The following is a 14145-nucleotide window of genomic DNA, read 5'->3' as shown; positions in this document are numbered from 1 at the left end:
AACATCTTTAGGGCACAGAAAGAGGGCCATGTAGTTTGGATCCATAGAGTAAAGGGGAGAGAAGTAAGAGAGAGATTGGAAAAGACCAGCAGGAACCAGGTCTTAAAGACCATTGTGAAGATTCTGGATTTTAAGTGTTACCGAAGTATTGGAGGGCCCATATAATACAGAATATGATCTAATTTATAATTTTAAAAGTTGTTCTGGTTGTTGAGGGGAAGTTGATTTTGGGAGTGGGGGAAAAGAGTAGAGTGTGAGAAATCAGGAAACTATTGGTTTTGCCAAATTACAAATAATCATTTTCATGTGCGTCCGTGTAAAGAGACTACCAAACAGGATTTGTGTGAGCAATAAAGCTTTTAATCACCTGGGTGCAGTTGGGCTGAGTCAGAAAAGAGAGTCAGCGAAGGGAGATAGGGGTGGGGCCATTTTATAGGATTTGGGTAGCTAAAGGAAAATTACAGTCAAAGGGGGGTTTTTCTCTGGCGGGCAGAGTGGGGGTCACAAGGTGCTCAGTAGGGGAGCTTTTGAGCCAGGATGAGCCAGGAGAAGGAATTTCACAAGACAGTGTCATCAGTTAAGGCAGGAACAGGCCATTTTCACTTCTTTTGTGGTGAAATGTCATCAGTTAAGGCAGGAACCGGCCATCTGGATGTGTACGTGCAGGCCACAGGGGATATGATGGCTTAGCTTGGGCTCAGAGGACTGACAATCATGAGTTGTTGGGATTGGGGGATCTCACCGGAAGGGTAAAGAAATGATTGAATTGGGGATCTTCTGGACGTGGATATGACAGGATTTGTTATTTATAGTGCATGGATTTATATACTCTGACCTCACCATGCATGCCACCCTCAGTGGTATAAGATACGTGTTACCACCTTGCAATGTGGTTTCATAAGGAATGCAGTGTTGAGGCAAAAGAGAAAAGCCTGCCCTGCGCCTCATTCACCCCACTGCCCAGGCCTATCAGACAGTGTAGTAATAGGGTCTCAGACAATAATGGCCCTAGAATTTAAGATGCAACCAGCAGCAGACAGAGGGTTGGGAAAGAGATATCAAAGTGCAGAAACAGGCTAAGCACAGTGGCTCATGCCTGTAATTCCAGCAGCTTGGGAGGCTGAGGTGGGCAGATCCCTTGAAGTCAGGAGTTTGAGACCAGTCTAGCCAAAATGGTGAAACTCTGTCTCTACTAAAAATACAAAAATTAGCCAGGTGTGGTGGTGTCCATCTGTAATCTCAGCTACTCTGGAGGCTGAGGCGGGATAATCCTTTGAATCCGGGAGGTGGAGGTTGCAATGAGCCGAGATTGCACCACTGCACTCCAGCCTGGGCGACAGAGCAAGACTCTGTCTCGAAAAACAAAACAAAACGAAACAAAATACCAACAACAACAACAAACGTGCAAAAACAATTGCCAAGGACATCCCTCCAGGAGAGACGTGAGACAAACCATCTCTTTGTTGGGTATTGTGAGGAAGGTGATGCTTTAGGAGTGAGATGGACGGGGGATGAGATGGAAGAAAATCTGTGTGTTGCACACTTTTCACTGAATTGTCATCATGTATTTGTCAAATCCTTCACTAAAATATAATCACAGAAGGGTAGAGCTAAGTAGTATTAACTTTTATATCCTAGTGCATGGCTCAGCCTCTGGTACCTAGTGCCCAGTTAATGCTTCTTGAATGAATGGTGGAATTCTTTATTGAAAAGGTATTGGTTTGAAGACTTAGGCTTTTTTCTGACTTTCTAAGCAAGTGTGGCAGGAACAGAAATTAGCAACAGGAATCCTGCCTTTTTTTCTACTTTTATGCTTTGGTAATCATGTTGCCGTTCCATATTTATCACTATGAAATAGCTGAACCTTCTCCAACAGAGGCCTTTTTTGCCCATGTCCTTGCATGACGTAATTTGTATAGGCCAGCAGGAAGGCATATACATTGGTACAAAATGTGAATATGCCTATTAACATTCTCCCAAAGGATGTAGACAGCTCTAGGTATCAGCTTAGATGTTCAGCCTGGCCCCTGGTCAGCACATTCTACGAGCTCGTGGAAAAGGGCAAGCACAGACTATTTACAGCCACAGAGAAATGGCCTCATAAAAATGCGTAAGGGTATGTGCACAGCGATGACTTGGATGAAAAAAGCAGTGTTTACATACTGTTACACTAAAAATATTCACACCTCATCAAATTGTCAGTCTTGTTTGCTGGCAACAATGGGAATTTTCCCCCTGTAAGACAGTAATAGCTCTCAGTGGAGCACTGCGCATTATGTCTCATTAATCCTTCCCAGATCCCAGCGAGGTGGGTGGTGAGGGTTCGTATTCCTGTTGTTTCAGAAAAGAATAGAATGAGATTCATTTCCCTGCTGTCTGCTCACACTGCCTCATAGAATGATGGAGGATATCTGCCATCTCATTTTCGAAGCCTGATTCACTGTGGCCCTTGGGGCTTGGTCCTTCCTAATGACATCTGGTCTACTGCCCTTTGTGCTGATGAGAACACGAAGCCCCAGAGGAGGGGAGTCAGTTCATAAAGCCCTCTCAGCTACTATGGAAAATCGAAGCCCAGCTCACTAATTTCCTACCTAGAGAAAGGTAGGAAGAGTAAGAGCACAAACCTGTATAAACACCTATTAGCTGTCAAGAATTTTATAATTAATATTATTTTGGATTCACTATGACAATCTTGTAAGATTCGTTTTCTTCTTATTATTATTAATTAAGTTTCTAAATAAAAAGTATAAAGATCAAGCATCACATTTCCAGGATTCAAACTGGAGTTTATTTGACACCAAAGCTGATATGGATGAGATGTCACACACCCTCCATGCTGTATCCACCAGAGGGACTGACACATAGCAGAGGCTCAAAGATGTTTCTTTCTTGATTTGATCTGGCAGAGTAAAGACAGCTTTGGAGACAGACAGACCTGGATTCAAATGCAGATCTCTTCCTTACTAGGTGGGCATCCTTGGGTAAGTCAGGAATAATGCCTGAGCCCCAGTTTTCTTATCTATAAAAGAAATAAAATATGCCATGGCAGGATAGGTGTGAAAATGAAATAAGAGAGTACAGAGAAAGTGACTATCATGCATAAGGACTGCTGCATATCTGCTGGTTCCCTCTGCTCCTCCCCATAATGGCAGTCTTGTATGTTTTTAAATAATAATCTTCTTAGAAAACAAAACAAACCCACGCATTTCTGGTCTTTTTTTTTTTTTTTTTTTTTTTTGCTTCCCCACCTGGAGTTGACTTATTTATAGTGCCCAAGATGGTTAACATCCTTCCTATTGATTTTCACTAATTATCAGCAACTTGCAGGGGTACCTTCTCAAGCCTCATCTCAGGAGGTCATTGAGTGAGGTTATTTAAGCTTCTTGGCAGTAGAAACTATGCTCCCAATACATTGACCACTGACCATGTACTAAGCATCTAAATGTTGCACGAGACACTGAAAGCTAAAGCTTGGTGAGCTCAAGGGCGCCAACAAGGGCCCCTTCAATACCTATGAAACCTTGGTAATTTGCTTAATCTCTCATACAGTCTTCTCATTTATATAATAGGCGTAAATATAAACAGGTTTGAGAAGATTAAAAGAAATAATATATAAACAGTGGTTACTCAGTTCCAGCTACATAACAATGGTTTGGTAATTATTAGTTATTAATAGCATTAGCAAAATATTTAGTAAAGGGAAATTCGTAAGTGAATTATTTCCAATGTAAGGAGGTATGTAATTAATTTATTCATTATCCAATGTATCTTTAAATTTTTGTATTAAATATCAAAAAACATGTTAATTATAATTATGTAGTAAATATATATTAAATATTATAAAAATGCATACATTATATAACATAGCAGCAAAATAAACCATCCACTCACCATACTGTGAAGACCACCATATGAAAGCACTCATCTTCTCTTTTCAGAGGCAACCACAACCCTTAATTTTGTGTTGAGCCTTTCCTTGCCTTTCTTTATGGTTATACCATTTATGTTTGCATTTGTTAACAATAAATTTTGGGGGGGTTCTCATGCTTTTGACATTTATATTAATGTAATCACATTGCTATTGATCTGCTATTTGCTTTGTTTGCTCAATGTGGTATTCTGAAATGTATCCATATTGTTCACATAGCTGTAATGAATTCTTTCAGTACTATGCAAGAGGACAGATATGGAGGAATTCACTTACCCATTTCACTCTTAATAGGCATTTTAGTTACTTCCTTTACATTTGTTTTCTTGTTACTATAAGTGCTTCTAGTAACATTATTATATAAATTGATGGTATACATGGGCAAAATTCTCTGCAGCATAGATACCAGAGAATGAAACTGATGGGCTGCCGGATGTGAACATTTCCAACCTTACTAGATAATGCCATAGCCTTGTTACACAAAGTAGCTATGCCCATTTACAATCCCACCTGCTGTCTATCATGGTAACGTCTGCCTCACATCCTTGTCAACACTTGTTATTCTTAGTCTTTAATATTGGCCAATCTATTGGATAAAAAATTGTCCCCCCTTGTGGTTTTAGTTTGCATTAGTTTGATTACTAGCGAGATGAAGAATATTTTAAAACTTGTCATTACAGTTTCTAATTTTGTGAGATGCTTATTCAGGACATTCCCATTTTATTTTATTAAATTGTTTGTCTTTATCAATTAATATAAATTGTATATACGTGTATATACAGTCTGGATACTAATTTCATCATAATATATTCCCAAACATCTTCTCTTGCTTGGTGACCTGTCACTTCAGTTTCTGTACTATGCCTTTGGATGCATAGATGTTCTTAACATTGACAAAGTACATCATTCATTTCCTCAAGATTTGTACTTTCTATTTCTTGTTTATAAACCCTTCCTTCCCCAGATGTCATCAAGATATTCTGGTATTCTCCTGTATTATATTTTAGAAGCTTTATATTTTTTATTTTTATATTTAAATATTTAAACCAGCTGAAATTGATTTTATGTGTGGTGTGAGATGGGGTTAATTTTTATTTTTGTCCATATAAGTAACCAACTGCTCTAAGATTATTTGCTGAATGGTCATCTTTTGCCACTGATCTGCAGTGCTGGCTGTCATAAATCGGGTTTCCATATATGTGTGGTCCTGTTTTTGTCCACCTTTTTCTTCTTCTGTACTTATTTGTCTCTCTGTACACCACCAGCCTGCTTTAATTACCCTCACCTAATAATGCCTGGTATTGTGAAAGATAAAACCCCAAATTGTTCTTCCTTAGGAGTGTTTTGGCTGTCCTTGGAGCATTACTATTTCATATAAAATATTCAAGTCATTTTGCCAAGTTCCTTAAAAATAACCTGTCAAAACTTTCTTAGAATTATATTGACTTTATAGGTTTGTAAATAAATTTGGAAAGAAGTGTCATAAATATTGAGTCTTCCTATCCATGTACATATCTCTTCTTTAAAATTTTGTCCTCCTTTAATGTTTTTCAGTACAGTTTTATATTTTCCATAAAGCTCTTTCCCATTTCTGTTAGATTTATGTCTAACAGACATAAATACTTAATTTTATAAATGTTTTCTCTTTTAAAGTCTATTTTCTGTGTGTTCATATTTCGTATTTTATCAAGAACTTCTGATACTATATCTATTGAGCCTAATGGTTAATCTGTTGATTTTCTTTTTGTGTGTGTGTGTGTGTGGATAATCATATAATCTATAAATAATATTTTTTTCTAGAAATGTGTAGCTTCTGTTTTTATTCATCACTTTTATTCCATTTTATTTCATTAGGACTCCCAACAAATATTGAATGAAAGAGGTGATAGTGAGCTCTACCTCTTATTCCTCATCTGAAGAATTACTTGAGGCCTGATTTGGACCTGATTCCTTCAGGGGAGATTTGTTCTACTAATTCAAGAATACTCTAAACCAAATCTTTAGATAGGAATTTTCACCCAGTTATGGAGATTTGGAACAATAAGCCTGATTGGAGGCCAACTTATGGTTAAGAATGTTCAGAGAGCTTTTTGTCTTCCACACAGTGTAAAAGTTTGTGACAGGATCATCCTTTTGTAATCACTTTGATGGTAGATTCATTTTATGTTCGGTCTTAAATTAAGGTCATAGCTCTTTGGGAAATCTCCTATCAGATTTCCCACTTTGGGTGAGCCTTGGGGGTTGTCTCCTTGTTAACTAGTGCTCAAGACCACTGGAGCTCAGTAAACAAACCCTGGATGTGAGCTGACTTCAGTGCTATGCTCAACTTTCTGGGTTACACTTGTGCCTTTAGGTTTTGACCTTTACATATTTTTCCTTCTTTGTCAGTCCATTGATGAATTTAATGAGAAGTTTGTGTATATTGTATTCAGCATTTTCAGTGTTATGGTGTTTTGTTCATAGTATTTCTGGAATTACATGTCCCCAGTGTGCGTTTTCAGCACAACCCCTATGTTTGTTGGTCATTCAGTGATGCATAGCAAGACACCATCCTCTGTTGTGAAGGAGTTCACAGCAGAGTTGGGAAACAGGCATATAAAATGGCATTGCAATACAGGATCATATGTGTTTTCATACGGTTAGCCATATGAAGGGTGACTGGATGGGATAGGACATTCAGGAGAGAAGGAGACACACTTTCAGAGGCTGTTAAGAGAAAGAGTCTGGAGTATTATGAAATCTTTGTGTTTCCTACGTATACCATGTATTCTAGGAGGTAAGAGATGAATATTTCACTATTAATGGACAATGCAATGAGTCTCACAGAGATTAACTGATTTGTTTGTGGTGCCATGGGTAGCAAACCAAAAATCTGATCTTTTAAATCTAAGTCCAATGCTGTTTTCAATCCTAACACTACTGGATGTTGAAAGCTGAGATAGTCCCTTCTCATACATTCTTAAAGCTCCTAATTCAGTGCTCTGGCTACAGAAGATTCATAACTGGTGCTTATTCATCACTCAAAAGCTCTCATATTTGGAGAATTTACTTGTAAATTCTTCAAGTAATTTTTAAAAATTTTTTCTTGCTTTTTTTCCATTAAAAAAACTGTTCAGAGAAGGAAAATGCTCTGGGAAGACAAGCCCTATTGCAGCTGACAGTGAGCCTCAACCAGTGCTGCTAATAAAAAGTAAGAAAGAGGAACCTGCTGGGGTTGTGTCGTTGGAGTTCCAAATCCTCTACAGAGTGCTGAGCTCTCCCACTTCGCTAGTTTAAGAAGGTTCCACAAATGTTTGCTCTTTTCTTCCTGTTCTTTTTTTCCACTGGGTTGTTCTGAGAGCTGGTTTGTGTAACCCGAGTGTCTGGTATTTAGCCAAAGCTTTACACTTTAGTTTCTACCTCTCTGAACCTGGCCAGTTGCTTTCTCTGACTTATCGAGACTTGGTGTTGACTTGTCCTACCTAGAGATGACTATGCATGGAGGTAGCTCTAGAACTGGATACACAAGGAACCTAAAAAGAGCAATCTGGTAAAAAGGCAAAGACAGGGACTGCTTCTTCAACTGTATTTGTGTAGCAGGCTTACAGGTTGAACTTAGGTTACCTGACCCCTTGATCCTTGCATCCTTTATTCTCACATGAGAACGAAGCTGATAGTGATACTTAATTCATTGGGCTCTTGTAAGGATGAAATGAATCAATATGTGAAAAGAATTTTCAAAACCATTTGCTATGACACAATTGCTCAATAGATACAGGCTATACTAATACTAACACTAGTAATGTTTACCATTAGATTGTTTATTTGGGGTGGTGTTGAGCTGACCGTGATAGCATTACTGAGGAGTGATAGACTTCTCCCTTTTGGCTCTTCCAGAAGCATCTGTAGTTCCAGAAACATCTGTTTCTGGTTGACAGTAGAATATAATTTAAGGTGGCAAGAAACTTCTTACTTGCCCTAAATCTTTCCTAAGCATGTACAGTTTCTAAAATGCTGTCAATATTTGAGAATCTTTCTTTTATACATTTGGAATTTCCTATTTAATTGGCTGACAAAACAATAAACTAGGAGTTTGGAATCAAAACATTTGAAATACGGTCTTTGCTACTCTGTCTTCTCCCTATATAGCCTTGGGCAAGCCTCTGTTAGGACTTACTGATATCCAATTCTTCTCTTCTTGTGGGTAATCATAGACGAGTGTGGGCTTTTTGTTGCCCATTGGCTGTAAACAGAAGCAACACATACCACTTCTGGGCTGAAGCATTTATCAGTGTGAGATCTTCCACTTTTTTTTCTTCTCCTGCCAAAATAGCTATTGAAGAGGTCTCACATTAAGATTGCAGATTCGAAATGGTGATCAGCTTGGAGTCTCAGCTCACCACTTGGAGGCAAGTTATTCTGGAGAGTGCCCTGGATTCAAATCAGAAAGAACTTTGTGTAAAAAAAATACCCTTTAGATTTGGAGGCTGTTTGTTAATTTAATGTAACCTATCCTATCTTTGATTAATCAAACCTGTTAACTGTTCTGAAGCTCAGCTTCCTCATCCTAAAAGTGGAACTAATAATATTTAGAAAATTGTGGAATTTTTGAAGGGTGAAACTAAACAAGGTAATATGTGCAAAATATCTAAGGTAGCATCTGGGCATAGAGGAATTGCTCCTAGTCGTTATTATTGTGTTTAGTGTCCCATGCATAGCCTCAGGGATTCTTGACAAAGGTAACCGTGAAAGGTTCCTACTTTCAAGAAGCATGAGAAATGTTGAGAAATTACAAAGATTCCCATTTTAAGTTGTGTTCTTCTTACCCCTTTTCTGGGTGTCACTTAGCAACCAATGGGGGAAAGAGGGACTATGCTTGTTTAATTCCTCTATTGCTCAAATGCTAATGCAGATAGGGGGGTCCTCAGCATAAGGAAGGAATTAGCTTTTGTCGTCTACATGCCCTGTCACTCTGTCTTCCAGTGTCCTCTTTCTGTTTCTTCTCAAACTTTATCTCAGTCTCTCACTTTTCCCCAGTCTCTCCTTATGCAACTAGAAATCAGCTACCCAATGAATTGCCCCGCCCTGGTTACTTTTCCTGAGAATCAGAGATATAAGTGCCATCCTCACCTATGTTGCTGCTTTTCTGAGCCAATTTTGCAGTGTTCAATTAGTTCAATAAGAACTGAACTCATGATAGCTTAATAGTGATTTGTTAAGTCTTACTTATTTGTTGAACTTTTTAAAAGAGCTCTTAAGTGAACAATATGATCTTTTGAAATTCTGGTCTTAAACTGCACTTACACATCTCAGGCTAGTGCAGCTCCAGCAACAAAGAATCCTGGATTCTAGGGTTGGAATAGAGTTTGTTCTCCACCATGTGAAAGAAAATAAGGAGCTAATATTTATTAAGTGCATGTTAGTCTATTTATGTGTGCTATCTTATACCACACTTATTTTTAAGGTAACAAAATATAGCTTGAGAAGATTAACTTGAGAAATGTCACATGCCAAAGATTTCTTTTGTAGCTTTTTTCTTCCATTGTCCCTTGCTTTGACTTTGGTCAAACTAATAGCATTATCATTTTATTAACAAAAGACATAGATAATTCATGAAAATAGTGAAAAGTAATCATACACAGCAATTTTAAGAAGCATTACATTCTCTTGTGTAATAAGATGTTAGATATGTTAGCTGGAGGAACATAGTGATGGTTATCCCCATTATGCTTTCAGTCATATTCAAATTAGCCTAAGGCTTGTCTAATACTGTCTTCATAAGCTCACAGGGTTCATAGGATCTCAAGAGGGTAACCACTGATACGGTATAATCAAATCACGTAATATATTCAACAACAACTGCCAGAAATATCTATTGAATTCTTATGTATTATATTCTATTCTGGACCAGGGAGATTGAGTAGCATCTGTATGGAACTTGCATTTTACTGGGGGGAACAATTAACAAAATGAATAAATAAATTAATATATTAGAACTAAAAATTATTATGGGGAAAATCAAGTGGGGAAGGAAGATAGGGACTTCTGGAATGTGTGTGTTTGAAACTTTAAATGGGGTGAGTAAACTGAGCAAGAAAGATGAAATAACTTCCTGACAGTCATGAAATTCATAAGGGGCAGATGGGAAACTGTTCCCAGTGTTCTAACTTTCAAGTCCATTGGCTTCTGCTCTATGAATTTTTTATGGAAGCCAGTCCCAGGATAAATAACAAGAATGAAATTGTTTGTTGGTACATTCTTAAAAATTCTTTTGATTTCAGACACAGGTATCTGTCTTGAATTTGCTTAACCAAAATAGGCAAGTTTTGTGTGGAAGGTCACTAAAATAGTTCACCTAATGTAGGAGGGCAGGGGTCCAGTCTGGTCTCTGGGAATGTGAAAGCTGATGAGATGGTCTTTTCATTGTCCTTCTCTACTTCTCTCGGATCAATTTCTTCCACCTGGTTAGAAGATCTGACTGTCAACAATACTGTCTTTTGATCTGGGAAACAGGGGGTCCTGGTCTTCCCAGCATCAGAGATGTCTGAGTTTTTGGAGCCCCTGTCTCTGGGTCTGGCTATGCTAACTGGTTGGGATGCCCTCTGGGGAACTCTGAACCTTATGTGGAGTTGACCAGATGCTGTGAGTTGCTCTAGGACTTGTGCCTACAGGGCTGTCTTGGGACTTGGAGCCTGCAAGCCTTCCAGAAGGATAGCCTGGTAAGCAGATTGCTCCTACTGGCTGGTTCAGTATCTATTTTGCAGGATTGTATAAATTTGGGCTACATAGAAAGGTATAAACATGACAGTTTGGGGTGATTCTCTCTCAGGTCTGTGAAAATTATCAGTACAAAGATGGAGTCACTCATGTCAAACCCTAAGAAAATGGAACTGGGAGGCCATGAAGGAAGGGCACTCACACAGGTATGACAGTAACAGGAACTGCCACAAAGGACTTCCCCAACCAGAACTTTCCAGTTAAACCTCTTTTATGAAGGCCTTCACCTATCAACAGCTAGCACCACCAATGAACCGACACCACTGACTTTGATAATCTCCTGTAAACAATGGTCTTGCCTTTAAAAGCTTCCCCTTAGGCACAGTGGCTCACACTGTAATTCCAACTATTTGGGAGGCTGAAGTGGGAGGATCGCTTGAGCCTAGGAGGTCAAATCTACATTTATCTATGATTGTTCTGCTGCACTCCAGCCTGGCTGACAGAGCAAGACCCCATCTCTAAAAAAAAATTAAACAATTTAAAAAAGCTTCCCTTGCTTATGCCTTCTCAGATGTGCCTATGGTCTGCCATAACACACATATCCAAAAATGCAATCCTTTATTCTTCCAGAATAAACTCTTTGTTTTGGAGAGTTGATCTCTATGTCACTCATTTTAGGTTGACAGGTCAGAGGATGAGTTAGAGCTCTGGGTACCTATGGTCCACTGACAACAGTAAGCTTGAGCCAGAGGCATGCCCTGCATCAAGTCTCCCAGTCTGTGTCTTAACAATGGTGCCACCTTCAGTTTACAGAATCCAAGTAGTAGGGATTAAAAGCAGTGGAACTGAAACTTTTGGATGAGTTGGGAATCCAGATTTTATTCTGTACTAGCTTTGTGATGCTGAGCATGTTATTTAACTTTTTAAAGCTTCATTTTTTTATCTTCAAAATGGAGAGATGGGATTTTAATGATTATTATATGAGATAACATTTGAAAATTACCAGGAACAGTACCTAGCATATAAGCATTCAATAGGTATCATTATTATTATTATTATTTGGAGAGATTAAGAGAAGTTAAAATATCTCGCCCAACATCTCATAGAAATCTAGGTTTCAAATCCCAGTATTCTGTAGACCACGTGTTCTTTTGAATACGCTACACTACATTCTTAGGTAAAAGGGATGAGTGTCCAAGAATAAAACCAATGTGGTGAGGAATTTATTTGATGATTAGAGCTTTTGACCTAGGAACACCCTGAGTTTGCCTTATCCTGAAATACAACTCAAGCCCAAAGTGTGTGATAGAAGCAGAACAAGAGAACATTTACAATTTTGTTGAATGCTGCTTTTTTGTTAAGGGGGAAAAACACACATAAAGTTAATTGGTACTTTGAATTGCAAAATATTGACACTTAAGTAAATTTAACTCACAAAAAGGAAGTTATATCAAAGTCCAAAATGCTGAGGGGAAAGTAATCAGCCCTTATATTGTATGCAATAGTAAATTAAATTGAAATAGTTATTCTGTAATGTTCAAGCTGTGACTTTAATTATCCTCAAGTCTGAGAATTCTAAGTTAAAGTTTTCACAGTAACCGTAATTTTTGTCCCATTAAAAAGCTAACAGAATTAGCTTTATTTGAGACTTTCCCAGATTAGAAATGGCTTGAGCTTGTTGAGTTGGTTTGTAGTGACAACTGGAATTGTAAAGCTGCCTTTTAACATGTTTAGATGTTTAGTTATGAGTATTTGTAAATTTTGAAACTTCTTGCTTTTTATTAAAATTTGCCAGGTATATCAGTTAGCTAAGAACTATTTATTGGGTACTGTATTAGTCCATTCTTACACAGCTATAAAGATACTACCTGAGACTGGGTAATTTATAAACAAAGGAGGTTTAATTGACTTACAGTTCCACATGGCCTCAGGAAACTTAACAATCATGGCAGAAGGGGAAGCAGGCACCTTCTTCACAAGCTGGCAGGTAAGAGTGTGAGCATGTGAAGGAGGAACTGTCAAACACTTATAAAACCATCAGATCTCATGAGAACTGACTCACTATCATGAGAACAGCATGGGGGAAACTGCCCCCATGATCCAATCACCTCCCACTGGGTCCCTCCCTTGACACATGAGGATTATGGGGATTACAGTTCAAGATGAGATTTGTGTGGGGACACAGCCAAACCATATCAGGTACATATTATATGTCAGCCTTAGTGGCAGATGCTAAAAAGGAAGAAAGGAAGAAATACAAGCAGCGAGAGAGAAGAGAAGAATACACAAATGCATTAATTACCAACCGTGTGTGTGTGTGTGTGTGTGTGTGTGTGTGTGTGTTCATGCACATGGGCATATGTGAACATGGCCTTTTAGGAGCCCAGTGTGACAAGGAAGTGACAACTTCAATTTAAATGAGAACTGAATGTATCACTAATCAAATATGGCACTTCTGGAGAAAGTCTATCATTTCCAGTAGCAGATGTCAGTGAATGGCCTTTGATGTTTCATGCCCAATGGTTGGGGAGGAAGTCCCTGCCAGAGAGTTCCTAAACAAGTGAGAGTTGAAATCAGAGCCCAGATACCTTCCTAGGACAATGACTAACAGTGTAATGTTTGCAGGCATGGCAGAGGCCCTGGGACAGGGCTTCAAAAAAAAACAAAACAAAAAACAAAACAAAAAAAAAAAACAAGAATCTTACTGACCTAAAAGGACACTAAAGGATGGCAGACAAGAGGAACATAAAAATAAGAGCAACCAACCTTTGTTGATTGTATACTGAGGTTAATGTGAAATATTGAAATAGCCAATATATTCTTCCTCACTTAAAAATTGCGTTGCTATGTGTCTAGCTACCCCGTGAAAATAATGGATTTCAGTATTTCAAGGGGAGACAAGATACCACCTTCAATACAAAGTTATTCCTGGGATTTGAGTGTGAAACTAGATTTCATTCCTGTTATTAAGGCCATGGAAAGATAATGGGTTTTAAAGCCAGTCTTTGAAAATCTTCACTTTACATACTAAGATACAAGTACAGGAACTCACTGTAAATGAATTTAACTACTAACCATAGATGGGGTAAAAAAGCATGACATGGAAGACATTCATGGCAGAACTGCACAGTCCAGTACAGTAGACAATTGTGGTATGTGGTTATGGCCTATAGTAAGTCCAATTTGAGATGCATCATAAGTTTCAAAGACTTAGTATAAATAGAGTAATGTAAAATATTTTGTTAATATTTTATGTTGATTCTATTTTGAAATGATAATATTTTAGATATATTCAGTTAAAATATATTTAAATTGATTTTGCCTGTTCGTTTTTACTATTTTTAATATGGCCACTAGAAAATGTTAAGTCACATATGTAGCTTGAATTTGTGGCTTGTGTTACATTTCTATCTGGACTATCTCAAAGGGGAAGGAACGAGAGAATGGGCATGTCAGAGCTCTGCCCTATCTAGGGTGATCACATCATTTCTTATTCATACCAGGATATTTGGAGAATAAAA

At 38.1% G+C, this 14145-nt stretch overlaps 1 long non-coding RNA gene across 6 annotated transcripts in view; it reads left to right on the top strand.

The window, feature by feature from the left end:
* The window catches only part of LOC134732718 (uncharacterized), a 361391-nt gene that overhangs the window by 137959 nt on the left and 209287 nt on the right, over window positions 1-14145 (top strand). The window contains exon 4 of one of the 6 annotated variants that reach the window (XR_010116173.1): window positions 2907-2981. The exons of the other annotated variants lie outside the window; for them this stretch is intronic. This is a non-coding gene — a long non-coding RNA (uncharacterized lncRNA). The remainder of the gene's footprint in view (window positions 1-2906; window positions 2982-14145) is intronic. 6 annotated transcript variants of the gene reach the window in all.

Source organism: Symphalangus syndactylus, chromosome 16 (assembly GCF_028878055.3).
Source record: "Symphalangus syndactylus isolate Jambi chromosome 16, NHGRI_mSymSyn1-v2.1_pri, whole genome shotgun sequence".
Lineage (NCBI taxonomy): Eukaryota > Metazoa > Chordata > Mammalia > Primates > Hylobatidae > Symphalangus > Symphalangus syndactylus.
Note: the sequence above shows the minus strand (reverse complement) of the source record. Positions and strands in the feature narration are given on the sequence as shown.